The following is a 17,610-nucleotide window of genomic DNA, read 5'->3' as shown; positions in this document are numbered from 1 at the left end:
AAATCCCTGCCCCAGCCTGTGCTCCTGCTCTCCGCCATTATAAATGAGCAGCAAGCACCAGGAGAGGCCTGTGAATTATGAATGTATGCATATATATATCTGCATGCATGTATGTATGTATGTATGTAAGTATGTAAGTTTATCACTGACATTTGCATAATGGGATTAATAAGTGCTCCCCATGCATATTGAAGGGAGGGCAGTGAGGGGGCGGAGCTTAGAGGGTCTGCGCAGAGCTGCAAGGCACACCTGCTGTGTAGCCTGGACTGCAGACCTGCCAGGAGACGGCAGGGTGGGGGAGGGGGGTGGGACAGGAAGCTGGGGTCAGGGGTCAGGGGTCGGGGGGCAGGACCGGGAAGGAGAGACGGCTGTCTGACAGAAGGGCCCGGTTCCCTGGTGAAGCCTCTGGCCGGGGCCCGTCAGGCTGTCTGCATCGCTATCTGCCGTCGCGCTTGTCACAGCGACGACCTCGCCGGCTTCACGGTTGAACAGGCCGTGAACCCACCTGATCCCCCCCCCCCCCCCCCCCCCCGCACAGGAGCTCCATTATGTCACCTGATCTGAGTGATCACCCCACCCCATCCCCCTACCCCCCGAATTTACAACTCAAACGCTAAGCTCATCACCAAAGAATGCTCATTGATTTCTATTTATTATTTTTTTTGTACCCCCACCCCATGTATACTATAGCACATTGTGCTTTCTGTATTCATCATTTACCACACAAAAGGTTCTGTCTGTTTTCGATTTTGTGCCCCCCCCCCTTCACCCCCTTCACCCCCCACACCAAACGGTGAGGGATGGGGCTTCCAGCCGAGGGCCGCTGAACACACGGAGCTCGTGGGGACCGGCGAGCCGCAGAGGGGGCGCTCGTTTCCTCAAACAATGGCGAGCGTCCTGAATGGGCTGAGGCATCGCTTTCTCTTTCACGGTCGCCTCTCGCTCCCCCCCCCCCCCCCGCCTTTTTTAATTTTTTTTCTAAAGCCTCGCCTTTTAAAATCCCGTAGAGGAGCTGCTGAACTGCGTCCAACGGCGTCACAATGCAGCGCGAGCGTAAATCTGCCGCGCCGCTTAATGGCTCCCGCCCGGCGTGGCGAGGGCCGTTTGCCCGTCGGCCGTAGATCCCGGCACAGCTGCCGGCCCCAAAAAAAAAACCCGCACCCCCCCCACAGCCCCCCCCCCCCACCCCGCCGAGGAGGCGGGCGTGCGCCCCTGCCGATGGCTCGCTCCGTTTCCGTTTTAATGCCTTACAGTGTGGCGGTTTTGGCACGCGGCGTCCTGTGTGTTCGCTCCTGTTTGAACAGACTGCTGAGTTCAGAGATCCAGATAATAGCGCATAATTCCCAACGTAAATACAGGGCAGGAGATGCGCCGCAGACTCATTTTTGTTTTTCGTTTTTTTTCCCCTTTTTCTTTCTTGTCGGACTTTCACCGATTTTTATTGATTTCTCCCAAAAAGCTTGTTGTGAGCCGGCCTCCTCTTATGTAGGCTCTGACAGATCAGCGTATTCAACAATATAAAGGGTGGCTTCACTTTATTGGAGGAGTTTTAGCAATAATATTATCACACCTGCGTAGAGGCAAACTAGCCTGAAAAGGACTGACATGCGTCTTATCCAATAAAACTCGAGAATTGCTTACTAAGCATGGGCTTTCCATCTGGTACTTCCATCTGTGGCTTATTCTTCTGCCTAGTTGGCTTTGCAGAGGTTAGGTCTGAAAAGCGTTCACTGTGTGAACTAAACTGTGTTCTTGGCTAGAAATAGCTGTGCAAAATAAGTATTGTACCTTACTGAACCTGTGTTTAGCAGTTGTCCATGACCATGAAATGCACTTTTTGTACGTTGCTTTGGATAAAAGCGTCTGCCAAATAAATGTAATGTAATGTAATGGTACACTTCTGAAACAGGGAGAGCAGCTTACCTGGTTTAGAACTGGTATGGCCTGGCTCTGGTCCTTCAAACGAGAAATACGTAGGATTTTGTCATAAATATTGAAAATTTATGAAACAAATCTGTCTGAGGGAGTTTCAGCTTAAACTCTAGAAGCACTGGCACAAGGTGTGTATCATTTTAATGTTCTCAAAACGTTCAGTACTTACTGGCATGCTCATGTCTTCTGGAAGAAAAAGGATTGACGTGCAGTGTAATGAATGCTTTCATTGGTGTTAGTATTTATTTATCCCTGCTTTATCTTCTTTACATTATCCAAGAGTAGAGTTTGTTATTGGTAATAATTCTGGAAACAGGAAAGTTCTGAACTCCTATTTACGGAAAGGCTAAACTGGATGGGAGCTGCAGAAAACGTATACAGCAGCTGCTATGTGAGAGCTTTCCTCATTCTGTATCCAGAGCAGAGCGGAGGCCTGGTCTGAGGTAACTGACAGGCTCCTTATTCCTGCCTAGTGAATTTTTGGATGTTTTGAGGGCAACAGAATTAACCGAGCGATTTAGATGTTTTCGAAAATGCTTGCGGCTGTTCGGAGGCACCCCTCCGAAATTCCACTGCGGGTCTGGCCGAGGTTCCCCTCCGCAGGCCCCGGAGCACTCAGCGCTGTGGAACCCGCGCCAACGCTGGGACAGCCAGCGCGTCGAAAGGGGGGGGGGGGGAGAGGGAGGGGGGGAAGCACAAATAAACATCTCCCCCTCCGCGCAGGTGAGGCGCACAGCTGCTGTTCCATCTCGAGGCTGATGAACTCCTTAATTAATTGCCGGTCCGCCCACGCTCCGCGCCGTCCTTCTCCTCTCGACGGACAGCCGTCGCCGTCGTCACGGCCGCCGTCGCCACGGCCGCGGGCGGCAGGCGAACAGGTCGCTGGTGCTCCCCGGGGAGCTTCCCCCCCCCCTGTCATTATCCTTAAACAAGCAATTACACAGACGTCTGAGTGAAAGAGAGAAGGGCACACCCATGGCAGGAGAGAGAAAGAGAGAGAGAGAGAGAAGAGAGGGAGAGAGAGAGAGAGAGGGAGAGAGAGAGAGAGAGAGAGAGGGAGAGAGAGAGAGAGAGGGAGAGAGAGAGAGAGAGAGAAGGGAGGGAGAGAAGAGAGGGAGAGAGAAGGGAGAGAGAGAGAGAGAGAGAGAGGGAGAGAGAGAGAGAGAGAGAGAGAGAGAGAGAAGGGAGGGAGAGAAGAGAGGGAGAGAGAAGGGAGAGAGAGAGAGAGAGAGAGAGGGAGAGAGAGAGAGAGAGAGAGAGAGAGAGAGAGGGAGAGAGAGGGAGAGAGAGTGAGAAGGGAGGGAGAGAGAGAGAGAGAGGGAGAGAGAGACAGAGAGAGTGAGAAGGGAGGGAGAGAGAGAGAGTGAGAGAGAGACAGACATGGAAATGGAGAAAGAGTGGGCGAGAAAGAGTCACACAAGAGAAAGAGAGACGGACAGAGACGGAGGGAGAAGGAGCAGTTTATCACAGTAATCCCTTTGCTCGGGCACACTGCATGCGCTTGTCTGTCAGTGTTTTGTGCTGAATTTCTCTGCACAGTCCTCAGGCTTGTCTAAACTGTGGGCGGTAAACAAACCTTAAAGGCCAGTTTATATTTTTGTGCTCCGCTGTGGCTTACTGAATGGCCTCATGGTGCTTGCACTGCCCAAAGATAGTCACATTCATGCAAATGTTCCCTTGGGTGAATCTGCTAAATGCACATTAGCCTATTATGGGTGCTTAACATAAAGAAGTATGTCCCCCCCTAAAAGTCATGAAGTTCTTTTTGTGTCCTCCTCTTGTAAACTAGGGCTTCTGTTATGCACTATGTAGGAATTCATCAGGAGTTTGGTGCAATAGTGCTGGTTTTCTGTGTGCGCATGTGCACACGCTCCAGCTGTAATATAGCGTGTCTTTGCAGTAATCACGTGTGTGCGTGTGTTGTGCAGTGTTTTTGTGCGTTTGTGGAAAGGAGTTTTAATAGCAACGCCAAACCCAGCCTGCACACATGCTGGGGTCTCCAGGGGACCTCATCTTTTAAGCGGTCATTCAAGCCGACCGTCTCCTGCGTCACCCCCCCCCCCCCCCCCCCCCCCCCTTTAACTGACATTACAACAATCCTCTCCTGCCCCAACCAACCCCACCCCATCCCCCCCTCCCCCCCATCTTTTTTCCCCTGAAGTTACATCATGCTTATGACCTCACTCCTCGCCCAGCGCAGTCTAAACAGTTCCAGTGTGATGTTGCCATGGCAGCCCGAAACAGCGGCTGTTAGCCTCATTCGGTCGGCGCTGCCCGGGACCGCGAGTCCTTGGATTTACGGCGCTGTAACTTCAGTCGCCCCAGAGGGGCGGGCTTTTCCACGCGTTCCCCTCACCTTAGTCATACGATGAAGGGAGGAGGCCTTATTTTTCATTCAGAGAGGGAAAATGTCGTAGCCAGACCGGCCCGCTCTCGTCCGAAGAACCGCGCTCAGGGAAACCCGTCTGAAACGCTTTTTGTTTTGCGGGCCGCGGCCTGAGGAGGGCAAACTTGGTCGCGGTGGTTGGCGATGCGGTATGTTTCTGGGCCGTGCAGACGGTTCCAATTTTCACCGTCGCTTTTTTGTCAGAAGGACACGGGCGGCATCATGCCCTGTGTAAAGGCACGGTTGTATTTTGACGCTCTTAGCCATCTTTAGTCAGGTGGTCTTCAGCCAATCCCCAAATATGCGCTTGTAACATTTTTATTTGTGATGATTGAGATGAAATGAGGTTTCCATGCACATACTATATTAGCACTGTCATACTGCTTGTAAATTTTACATATTTGAAATAAGTAATCACAATATGCATGGTCCTTGACTGTTTTGTTTTACATTTAGCTCTATTTGCATTAGAATTAGATTAGAAATATATTGGGAATTAACAAATTTGGAATAGAGAATCATTGAGTATTTAATTCACCATACCTCAGAGATCAGTCATTTAACTGCGTCAATGTAGGATGCTCACCATAGGTACAGGTACAATAACAGCACTGAGAGACAACCTTGATAACCATTTCAATTGATATTTAAATATTTGCTAGAGTGTATACTTGTGTGGTATTTGTGTTCTCTGCTAAGAGCTCATGTGTTTTCCATTGTGTTTTTTTTCTTAGTTTATGTGCTTATGCATAATTTAATTCTGAGAACCAGATATGTAGAGCACAAGACTTCATTAATACCGCCAACATCAGGCCGCCACCTTTCAAACACACAAACCAAGGAACACATTTCATGCGATCAGTTTCCCGTTGCAAAATACACACATTTAACAGTGTTTAGACTCAAGGCCCTTTTTTATAGGCAAAGTGTAAACTGTGACATAAGTACAGAAGGTCATGCTAGAGGCTGTTAGCCGCCCCACAGTGCAGTGTACCTTTCTCTACACATCTCATCATCATTTTTCACCATCAGCCACTTACCAGGAGAAATATGGCTTCACATAAAACGCTTTTAATTACTGTAATCCCTCATTTATCGGACCCTGACAGGATGGAATAAACAAACAAAGAAAGTTGGGTAACTGAAAATAACAAAAAAAATAAAAAATAAGTACAATTCAGTTTTTTGCCTTTCAATGTTTTGAAATGGAACACTTTAAACAAAGAACCTCTTATAGAACAACATATATCATCGTATATGGTAAGTTCAGAAGTGTGGGCTAATAACGAAAGGGAGATATCACTGGCATTGCATGTGCTGTGATGTACAAGTATAGAGCAAGTATCCAGTAACTGGTCGAGTACCTTCTTAAACGTCATTGTACACGATATCGAATTGCCCCCATTGTCTATCTTGAGAAAGTATTTAAGCCAGCTAGGCATCGCTCTTCTCTCTGCAGTCTTCGCAGTGCTTTGTCTTGCTAACAGTTATGGAGCCTCACAAACGAAAAAGCAACATTTTCTCATATCGGCTGCTGTCTTTTTGATGTAGGTTTGTTCTTTTCTGAATTGAAATGATCTCTGCCCACTGCTCGCCTTTTCCAGATGTTCCGTTGTTTCTCTTTTGTGTCATTGATGATGTACCGTACACAGTGTTCAAAAATGGATAATTGGATGGAGCAGATGTGTGAAAGGCATAAGTAAATAAATATGAAGGATTACGTGCGTGTGCGTGTGCTTCTGTGTGTGTGAGCATACTGTACTTGGTGTGTATGTGTGTGTGTGTGTGATTGCGTGTGTGTGTGTGTGTGTGTGTGATTGCGTGTGTGTGTGTGCGTGTGTGTGTGTGTGTGATTGCGTGTGTGTGTGTGTGTGTGTGTGTGTGTGTGCGTGTGTGCGTGCGTGTGTGTTTTTGTACATGTGTGGTTACCTGCAGTTACAGTACATAGGTTACCTGCCTTTCCCTGCTCTGCTCTCCACTCGTAAAAGGAGGAGCTTGCCACCTCATAACGACAACCTCTCCAAGCAGTCCTGCCATCTTTTACATTACATTACAGGCATTTTAGATACTGTGTACTCTTTTAAATACGCAGGCAGAGGCGGCGGTGTTCATATGTAGTTCTGTAGGATTCCCTGGACGGACTGGGGGGCGTCTCCAGAGGAGATGGATGCCCTGCTCAGCGGCTTCCCAGTGGGCGGCACGCCGGGTCTGCTTCTCCGTGACGTCATCCTCCCGCCCCACACCTCGCTGTCCTCCGCCTTCATCCCTCTCTTCCAGCCTCTCAGTTTCTCAGCTTCTCCGCAGGCGAGTCCCCACCTTCCCACAATGCCCACAAACCGACGCGTCACCACTTCACATGTCTGACCATCGCTTTATGTCACTCTCTCTCTCTCCACTTCTCTCCTGTCCCTAACACCCCCCCACCCACCCCCTCTATCCAGTCTCTATCCAGCCCAGCTGCTGCACTCCCTTTCTCCTCTCCTCTTCTCTGCTGTTCTCTCAACCCTTCCCCCTGCTGAATAATTATTCCTTCATCCATTCTCCTCTCCTCTCCTCTCCTCTCCTCTCCTCTCTTCTCTTCTCCTCTGCTGTTCTCTCAACCCTTCCCCCTGCTGAATTATCCCTTCTTCTATTCTCTCCACTTTAATGTGCCATCCTCTGGGTTCAGTCTAACATGCTTTAGTCCTTTAATGTGTTTGATTATTTTTAAACATAATAAATTCAAATTCAAATCAAATCAAGTATAAATCTATGCATGCCTAAGTCAGCCTTCTTTCCCTCTAGGATCCATCCTGCTGCTTCTAACCCACGTAAACCGTTCTCCACATTCACCTCTGTTCCACCCTGCCCCCAAATTCACCTCTCTGTCCACTCTGCCAATGCCATCTGTAACTGCTTCTCCACACCTCCTTCCCTACCTGTCTCCCCACGTGATAACCGTCCCTCGAATCTATCCTCCTTCTCCCCCCTCTTTAAATCTGAAACTCCTCAGCTCCTAACAGCCCGACTACCTGCCCCCCTGACCCTCTCCCATTCCCCTTCCTTCAGCTCTTTTCCTACAGACATCATTCCTTTCATCTCCTTTCTCGTCCGCTGCTCTCTTTTGACCGGCATGGGTCTCCGCTGCTCTTAAGGATCACCCCCCAGTCACTCCTCTTCTCAAAACGCCCTCTCTGAACCCAACAGATGTGCGCAATTAACCCAACCTGCCTCACCCCTCGCGTTTTTATTTAAACCTCTCGAATCTGTCTGTCGGCCGCGCTCCAGTCTCCTGCAGAACGACGACCTCCTCGAACCCGCACAGACGGGCTTCACGTCTGGCCTCTCCACTGAGGCTGACCCTCTCACAGCCGCCGAGACTCTTCACTCTACGTAGGGACTGACCCTTTCACAGTCACAGAGACTCTTCACTCTACGCAGAGACTGACCCTCTCACAGCCGCCGAGGCTCTTCACTCTACGCAGGGACTGATCCTCTCACAGCCGCCGAGGCTCTTCACTCTGCGCAGAGACTGATCCTCTCACAGCCGCCGAGACTCTTCACTCTACGCAGGGACTGACCCTTTCACAGTCACAGAGACTCTTCACTCTACGCAGGGACTGACCCTCTCACAGTCACAGAGACTCTTCACTCTACGCAGAGACTGACCCTCTCACAGTCGCCGAGACTCTTCACTCCACGAGAGCCGACCCCCTCGGCTTCCCTCGTCTTCATCCGTCGTGACGTGACCGCCGCCGTCGACCCCATAAATCCCCGGGTCCTGCCCTGGCCCCTCGCAGGGACGGCCGTCCCAGGCTCTCCTCTGGCGTGGTTTGATTCATGTCCCGTTGACCGTTGACCGAGTCACCTGGATCTGTCCCCGCCTCCAGCTGCCCGGTGTCCCACAGGGCTCTGTGATTGGTCTTCTCCTCTTCTCCCTTCACCTTAAATCACTCGGTCCAGTTACTTCTGCTCATGGCCAATCATAGCATCAGCTCTGCTGATGACACTCAAGAAAGTTTACAAACAAATGAAAATTATGATTTTGTACATTTTTATTGTAGTTTTAACCCTTTAAGGAGTAAGATCACAAATACGTGATTAGAATACTTGTATCTGAACATTCTATGATGATGCTACTATCGTTACCGGTAATTGAAAGCATTGAATTTCTAGAACACTGACTTAGAATTTCAAAAAAACATTACAGTAGGTTATTAGGTTAAATTAACAGATGCTTTTATTTGTCAGTAAAGCTGGAAGCAGCTAATATTGAGCTGGATCGTCGCAGCTGGCTGCTTGCTGATTGCAGCTCAGTTTTCTGTGTTTTCTCAGTAATGCTGTGTCATTTGTGACGCTACAGAAGACGATCCCCTGCTTGCTGTAAGCTCACATTCACGCCTGTAGTTTTCCAGCTAGCACTTTTCTCGGCAGTACCATACAATACTATGATACTTAATTGTCTGGTTGTTCTGAAATTTGTCTTCGCCAGTGCCAACAGTTCCACATAATCACAAGAGACAAAGTCGTTAAAAAGAAATACATCTGAATATAATTAAGCATAAAAACATAAGAATGAAAAACAAGCGCATTGCTACAAAAGACATTAAACGGAAATATGAATGTAATTAAATATAAAAACATATAAGAATAAAAATGTGTTTTCTCATATACCCCCCTAAAGCACGCGTTCACAATTATCTTCCCGTCCTGGACCTATCATTTATAATTTCAGTACACATTGGGACAAAGGAGCGTTTATACCTTTTTCATCCATGCTTTCAGTTCCTCGGACACACGTGCATCATGCATTCTTTCTGTTCGACGATATTGATGTGCGGTTTGTACTGTTTTCTTTAAGACCAGTTAGCTAAGGTGTAGTTAATTCTTAGGGTGCACACATGGATCAGTAATATTGTGCCTACACTCAAACACTGGAGCATTACAGTAAATTGGGGGGAACTGAACTGCTTTCTCTGGGGGGGGGGGGGATCAAGAAAGAGGTGTATAATCAAATATATTCTTTATATATATATATAAATCATATTAAGAATAGGTGGACGTGTAAATGTTTATGTAATACGAAGCCATATGGCATCAGATGCGTAGGGTCTGTAGGGTGTGTACAGTGCAGTACTCAGGACCTGCTATGTGAGCTGACCTGTCATTTTTACTTTCTCAGTAGCTTCCTCTGCCGCCGGCTCACCCCTTCAATCAGACTACCCCCTCCCCCTCCTGCCCCTGCCCCCCACCCCATCAACACCCTTCACACCCCAACATCGGAAGGAAGCAGGCTCTTTAAGGGCCCGGACCTCACATCTGTTTTAGAGGAGAGCTCTGGCCTCCTCTCCTAATGTGACTGCACAGTCCCAGGACTCTGACGCGATAAGTCTGACGGGGTTAAATTTGGGGGGGGGCGGCTAATTATAGCCCGGAGGAGAAACGGAACGCGGCGCTCCTCTCTCTCTCTCTCTCTCTCTGCGCACCCGTGCCTGTCTCAGGCCCGTCTCAGGCCCCCCCTGGGGCGAGTCCCATCCTGTGGCTTCCTTTTCCGAAAAGGTTAGCGTCCCGCCCCTCCCCCAGCATGCCACACGCTGGTGCTTCTCACATCTGGAGCGCCCCCTACACCCCCCCCCCCCCCCAGAGCATTCCACCCCTGCTAAGGGTTCAGCCGAGGGGCGAGGACCAGGGGTGGGGGGGTGGGGGGGTGGGGGGTCGATCCCCAAACCCCACCCCCATCCCTACATCTACTCTGGGGGGGGGGCTTTAACAAATGAGTATTTATAAGTGGTACATGCATTTTGGGTGCAGTATTTAGTCTGCGATCACTGAGGGGGAATTCATTGGGATATGGCGCATAGACTCTCTGTTTCCTGAGTGTAAATATTTTTTCGTGTGAGTGTGGGGACCGGGGCGGGGGCGAGTGTGAGTGTGGGGACCGGGGCGGGGGCGAGTGTGAGTGCGGGGACCGGGGCGAGGGCGAGAGCGGGGACCGGGGCGGGGGCGAGAGCGGGGACCGGGGCGGGGGCGAGAGCGGGGCCCCTCAGAGGCGCGGCCGGCGTGTGGTCTTTGGGCAGCTGTGCGCTGCGGCCCCCAGCCTGTCAGCGATAGCGTAGCCCAGGGGGCCCGCCCCACCCCGCCCCGGCCCGCCCCGCCCCGGCCCGGCCCCCCCAGCAAGGCTCCCCGTGGTCAGCCGGCCCCCGGGGGGGTGACTGGCAGGGTGACGTCCCTCTCCTTCCGGGAGTCCAGGACGCGGGACGGCCCCTGACTGATGGGACCGGAGGAGACGGGAGTGACCCTGGGGGCCCCTCCGTCCGCTGACCCGTCCCGACAGCTCCGTCTTTACAGCAAACAGCTACTCTACTGACGGCCAGCGTATGCGCACATACACGTCTGCCTCTTCCTGGGGTCTGCGCACACGTCTGCCTCTTCCTGGGGTCTGCGCACACAGGCCTGCCTCTTCCTGGGGTCTGCGCACACGTCTGCCTCTTCCTGGGGTCTGCGCACACAGGCCGGCCTCTTCCTGGGGTCTGCGCACGCATCTGCCTCTTCCTGGGGTCTGCGCACACGTCTGCCTCGTCCTGGGGTCTGCGCACACAGGTCTGCGCACACGTCTGCCTCGTCCTGGGGTCTGCGCACACAGGCCTGCCTCTTCCTGGGGTCTGCGCACACGTCTGCCTCTTCCTGGGGTCTGCGCACACAGGCCGGCCTCTTCCTGGGGTCTGCGCACACAGGTCTGCGCACACGTCTGCCTCTTCCTGGGGTCAGGCCACACAAGGGAGAAGAGAAAAAAAAAGCCTCTGAATTTTCCCCCAGTTCTGTTTGCACAAGCAGCAAGTTATTTTACTTGTGTGAGAACCTCTCTCTCTCTCTCTCTCTCTCTCTCTCTCTGCCGCAAAACGTCCAAAGATTTTAATATGTTGAAACAGGCTGGCAAAACAGTTTATGGAAGCGGTGATTTGTTTGTGCGTCCGAGTGCACACACATTGTGTGCCGCTGGATACACAAACAGTGGGGTGAGGCCCTTTCAGAGCGGGCGTGCCTTGGCGGTACCGCAGCGGGCTTTTCCCCCCTCCGGTAACGCGCGGCGGGATCGCGTTTGCGTTCCGCGCGCGGACAGGCCGAGCGCCCGGGCCTGCACGGAGCGCGCTGATCTGAGGAGCCGCAGCTCAGCGGTTCACACAGCCTCCACAGCGGTGTTCTCAGGACCCTGCGATAGCCGGGGCAGAGCGGAGCGGCGAGGGGCGGGGCGGTGCGCGGAGGGGCGGGAGGGGGAGGAGGGGGGGGGAGGGGGCGGGAGGGGGAGGGGGGGGTAGGCGGTAGCGAGGGGGCAGGGGTAAGAGCGGGGCGGGGTGTTAGGGAGGGCTGAGAGAGAGCTGTCGGTGCTCCAGTGGGGAAGCCGCAGGGTTTGCGGGCTGTTCAGCTTCCCGTGTGAACGACTCTCTGTCCCTGCTACGGCCCTGGGCCCGCTGTAGGTAGTGGAGAAGCGAGGGTTAATCCCCCCCCCATAACCCCTAAAACCACCAGTCCCCGATCCCCTGCCCCAAACCCCCCATGCCTCCCCCCTGCAACCCCTACCACCACCAATCCCCTGTCCCCTGCCCCCAACCCCCCCTGCCCCCCCACCCCCCCGCAACCCCTACCACCACCAATCCCCTGTCCCCTGTCCCCCCCCCCACACACACACACACACACTCAGCCCCATAATTGCTTTTCTTTCTTTATTCTCATACTGTGAGAAGTTTGACAATGTACATAAACGAAATTCCAGAATAGCAGCGGGATATGGAAAAAGCACATGTGGAATTTGTTTTCTGCGTCTCGGGAGGGGCGCTGGGCCTCCGCGCTTTTACAGATTCCCCCTGAATGGAGGACGCGGTTATTACCGCCCGGGCCCGACAGGTAGGGGGGGGGGTCCGAGTCCGGCTCGGGACGGGATGGGACGGGGGGGGACAGGGGGGTAGGGGTGGAATCGTTCCCCATTCACAAAGCGATCCGGCTCCATTATCTCTGACGGCCCTGCTTGGGCGGATTAAAACAAAAACAAACAGAGAGAGGAGAGGGAGATTTGGCTGATTTGCCTCCCCGCTGGTTCCCTGACTGGTGCTCAGTGTGTCGTAACGGGGCCGCGTCCCCCAAGCCCGTCCCGCAGGTCAGCCCCGCAGGGAGGGGCATGGGGGGGGGGGGGAGGGCGGGGGTGAGATGGGCGCAGCGGGAGTTTTAAAATGACGTGCGCTGCCAGGCGCTCTCCCACTCGCCCCTCGGCCCGGGTTCTGGGGGGCTGAGGGGAGGGGGGGGTGGGGGGCTCTGTGCCCCCTCCTAATCTCTCCCCCCCCCCGTCATTGTGCCTGAGCCGCGTCGTGCCGTAGCGCTCGCTGGCGAGGCGAGATGAGGTCAGCCATCCGTCAAGTACCTGCCCGCTGAAGTGGATTGTGGGAACCTCTCTGGAGTGCTCGATGCCTATCGCCTCAGTCATGAATTTTCAGAGCGCCCTCTCTGTGATTTAAACCCCACCCCTCCCAACCGGCGTCTCACAGCTAAAGCCAACATCCCTGCGTTCGTGCAGAGGCAGAATCGCTTTCGAGCCGAAAGCAGGCTTTTTTCTGTCCTTGTTCCTTGCCGATGGGAGCGCGGCGTTCCGACGGGGCGGAACAGGAGCTGACGCGCACACGCACACGCACGCACGTCCCTGCCCTCCCTCGGAGGCGGAGAGCGTGGGCGCCGGCCCCGCCTCCTCGCTCTCTGCCAGCGTGCGTGCCGTTACTCTCTCCCGGCTCGTCGTCCCGGCTGGCAGCCTTCGCCGGGCTGTGACTCACGTGTTTCGCAACCGTCCCCCAACACCTCGCCCCCCCAGCCCCCCCCCCCCCCAATGCTACCGGGGCGTGGGTGGCCCGCGCTGCCTCTGCCGCTATCCGTGAGACACGCTGACCCACTTTCACTCGCACATCACCAACACGCATACACGCGCATACGCATGCACGCTTACATATGCACACGCATACACACACACATGCGCACATGCGTATACACGCATACGTGAGCAGGCATGCATACACGCACGCAAACATGCGCCCATGCATACACACGCATACGCATGCACGCTTACACATGAACATGCATACACACACACACACATGCGCACATGCATACACACGCACGCTTACACATGAACATGCATACACACACACACACACACACATGCGCACATGCATACATGAACAGGCACGCGTGCACGCATGCAAACACATGCGCACATGCATACACACGCATACGCATGCACACACACGTACACATGCACACCCACACGTATATACACATGCATACACACATGCACATGCATACACACGCACACATACATGCATACACACATGCACATGCAAACATTTATACATGTACATACACAGGAACATACGCATACACACACATGCACATGCATGCACACATGCATATACATGCACACATGCATACACACACTCATATGCATACATACACACACATATATATATATACGCACGTACACATGCATATACATATGCATACATGTGCACACACATACTGTGCACGCACACATGCAAGGAAGAACAAGAAACCACACAAACGCAAACCCTGTACAGCAGTGCTGGAATTTGCGATTGTGGGCTGCCATTCTTCTACCTTGCATCTCTCTGCAAAAACCTGCAGTATCTGGGGATACAGGGAGAGAGAGGGAGGGAGGGAGGGAGGAACGGAGGGAGGGAGTGGTGGTACGGTTATCCCTACATTTCAAAGAGCACTCCAGAGTGCGATGCGTCCTGCCGCATGCTCACGTTAACCACAGACCGGTTTAAACCGCAGGACCAAGACCCGGTTTTCCTGCTGTCCCTCGTGTACGTCTGCGTGGACCCTGCGACTCCGTCCCCTTCCCCGGGACATTTTAAAAAACAAGACTTATACCATGCAGGTTTTCCCTCCACTGATAAAATTTAAAGCAGGTTTTTCGTTTAGCCTTCTCTGTCTCGTAGTCGGAAATAACAGAAGTGAAGGCCTGTTTACTGGTGTTTTACAAGCCCGAGAAAGCCCGTGTAGCTCCAAAAAAGCCAGGGGAGATGTAGAAAGCAAACAGGCTCCAGATGTGTCCGCGAAATCAAATGGCAGGGAACTGAAGTTATCGCTAACATATGTTAATATGTGTATGTAACCATAAAGCTCTGCCTGACCGTTTACATGACATCGGGAGATTTTTTAAACAGATCCCTCTAGCCGTACTTGTGCAGCACTTACCTGTCACAGTAAATAATTGATGGCCTCCGAATCGGACACAGTCACTTTACACCCGTATGTGGTAACAATCATGTTTCCCTTTTTGCATTCCCCGCATATTTGCCGGCTTTTTGGAGGAGACAAAATGCCTGCCATAGGACCGAACAGAGCTTATATTTCAGCTGTTAAAAGCGTGGGGGCTTGCGTAACGAGGCGCAGGGATGCCGCTGCTTCCCTCTTTAACGGGGGGACTGCAGCCTCCGAGCCCGCAGAGCTCTTATTTCTTCATTAATGTCCCAAAAACAAAGTGATTATAAAATGTACGGAAAAGAAATGATCATAAAGCTGAACACCACCGAGGTACAGACACAGAAACTTAACACTACCAAGGTACAGAGACAGAAGCTGAACACCAATAAGATACTGACTCAGGAGCTGAACACTACCAAGATACAGACACAAGAGCTCAACACTACCAAGATACTGACTCAGGAGCTGAACACTACCAAGGTACAGACACAGGAGCTGAACATCACCAGGATACAGACACATAGCTGAACACTACCAAGATACAGACTCAGGAGCTGAACATCACCAGGATACAGACACATAGCTGAACACTACCAAGGTACAGACACAGGAGCTGAACACTAGCAAGGTACAGACACAGGAGCTGAACATCACCAGGATACAGACACATAGCTGAACACTACCAAGGTACAGACACAGGAGCTGAACACTAGCAAGGTACACACACTAGGAGCTGAATACCTCCAGAATACACACACTAGGAGTTGAACACCTCCAGTACAGAGGCATGGAGCTGCTCAGGGTCTTGTTCTTCACATTCCTCTTCGGCTCATTAACCTTGCGGTTTTGTCTGGGGAGCATTAGTTGAGTAGTTGCAGTAGTAGAGCTGGAAATGTTCAGTTCTTGTCCATATTCTTGCTGCTTTACACTTAGCAGCTAAGCAGCCTCATTTCCCAAATTCGTAACATTTCCTAACTAGGTCCTCATATATGATCACGACACTCACGCAAGAGACTGTTCTTTCAATGCAGACAAATTAATTTCCTTCCTTACCGTAATGAACGCAGTCATTAGCATCAACTTCATAACTTTGTTATATTTTAATTGAATGCACCACGCAATAACAGTATCAAAAACGTGGTATGCACACAAATGTGTTTTCAGAGAATTGACATGTATGCGTTTGGTTTAGAGCAGGGCTAGGAGAAATTTCATTCCATGAGTTGGCTTGACCAGTGCCGAATGTTCTGGTACTGCGCCCTTGCTCACATGTAAATTGTAATAAACCTTCTGAAGGAAGTGCAGCTGAGACGGTGCTCGTGACTCCTGGGCACGTCAGAGGGCTCGGACGTGCATGGAGAGAGCGGGTGCAGAGGGAGAGAAAGAGACAGAGAGAGAGGGAGAGAGAGAGAGAGAGAGAGAGAGAGAGAGAGATAGAGAGAGAGATAGAGAGAGAGAGCGAGAGGGAGAGAGAGAGAGAGTGAGAGAGAGAGAGAGAGAGAGTGAGAGGAGCGAGAGAGAGAGAGAGAGCGAGAGAGAGAGAGAGAGAGAGGGAGAAAGAGAGAGAGAGAGACAGAGAGAGAGAGCGAGAGAGAGAGAGAGAGAGAGAGCACTCTCAGGATTAGGCGGGCGTATGTTTCTCTGACAGCGACACGCTCAGAGCAGCGGGCACGCTGTCCTCTCTGCAGCGGTGTGGCGTGGCGGCGTATGCTAGCGGCCTGGCAGGTGTCTGCCCGCCCGTCCCCCACCCCGTACCCACCCCCTTTCCCGCAAAACGCACGCCCTGGCCTCCAAACGTGTTGGCTGAGCGGGCGGGCAGTGATGGGCAGGACTGTGAGCGTGTGGAGCTGTCTGCCAGACCTGGGGGGGGGGGGGGTGTGTGGGGGGGCTGAGGGCAGTGGGGTGGGGGGGTTTGTTTGGGGGGGTGCGGGGGGGGGTGTTGTGGGGAGGGTTAGCTCCTCTCTTACTCACTCCATCACGCAGAAGACACTGGCTGCCAAAAATATGGTTTCAATCTCCATTGTGTTCATATGGGATTGCATGAGATATCATAATGTGTTTTTCCTTTTTTTTCTCTTTTTTTTTTTGAAATGATCTTTTTATTCATAAAGCCCACGGGGAAGCGGCTCGATGGATCAGACTGGCAGCACAGCCAGCGCTCTGCTCTGCCGCCCAAACGCTGCTCTGGCTTTGCCCAGACGGAAGGCACCTCTTCACCAGCACTGATTAAGGAAAAGCAGGAGATCTGAGACTGAAGAACACAAGCAGGTGAAAAAGGAACATGACAACAATCCATCTCTGAAAGCAATCTGATGCCATTTGTGATTTTCTGTTTTTAAATGCATTTTTTATTCCGATTTTACTACCCCAATACAGGTTTGACACAACACTGTACGCTCTCTGCCTGGTTCCAAATGTGAAATTAACTTCAGAAAATTATAGGAACTGTCGTACCCTTGAGCAAGGTACTTAACCCCAATTGCTTCACCGAGTATCCGACTGTGCTCTTTATGAAAACACACTCCGTGTGAGTCGCTCTCGATAAGAGAGTCTGCCAGATATATGGAGCTGGCCAGAATGCTCCGTAAACCAAAAAGGAAAAAAATTCAGAAAATTCCAGTAACGCATTAACGAATGTGATGTCCCTCCGAGTGAGTATCTGTCTCAATGCTACATGCTCAGAAGAAGGAAGGTTTGTTGCAATGGTTAATTCATCACCTGGCCACCAGGTGTTGCTATTTGCTGTGAGGAAATGCCACAAAAAAAAAATGTCCAAAAAGAGCAACGTCTTAATTTAATTAATATTTCTATTTATCTTAGTGTTCCTTTTTCAGCTGCGGCCAGGTGTTCTGCGTGTGCGTGTGTGTGTGTGTGCGTGTGTGTGTGTGTGCTCGAGCGGGAGCGTGACGCGCCCCAACGGCGTATCGAAACCGAGGAGCTCTCTCTCTCTCTCTCTCTCTCTCTCTCTCTCTCTCTCTCTCTCTCTCGTTCTCTCGACCGGCGTTTTGTTTTTCGCGTGTGTGGGCGTTGCGCGGTAACTCCGG

At 51.9% G+C, this 17,610-nt stretch overlaps 1 long non-coding RNA gene across 1 annotated transcript in view; it reads left to right on the top strand.

Moving 5' to 3' along the window:
• The window catches only part of LOC118207585, a 39,891-nt gene that overhangs the window by 9,234 nt on the left and 13,047 nt on the right, over positions 1–17,610 (top strand). The window contains exon 2 of the long non-coding RNA XR_004761416.1: positions 16,678–16,834. This is a non-coding gene — a long non-coding RNA (uncharacterized LOC118207585). The remainder of the gene's footprint in view (positions 1–16,677; positions 16,835–17,610) is intronic.

The sequence above is a fragment of the Anguilla anguilla genome, chromosome 11 (assembly GCF_013347855.1).
Source record: "Anguilla anguilla isolate fAngAng1 chromosome 11, fAngAng1.pri, whole genome shotgun sequence".
NCBI classification, from domain to species: domain Eukaryota; kingdom Metazoa; phylum Chordata; class Actinopteri; order Anguilliformes; family Anguillidae; genus Anguilla; species Anguilla anguilla.
The sequence above is the reverse complement of the archived record's forward strand: the minus strand, read 5'-3'. Positions and strand labels throughout refer to the sequence as shown.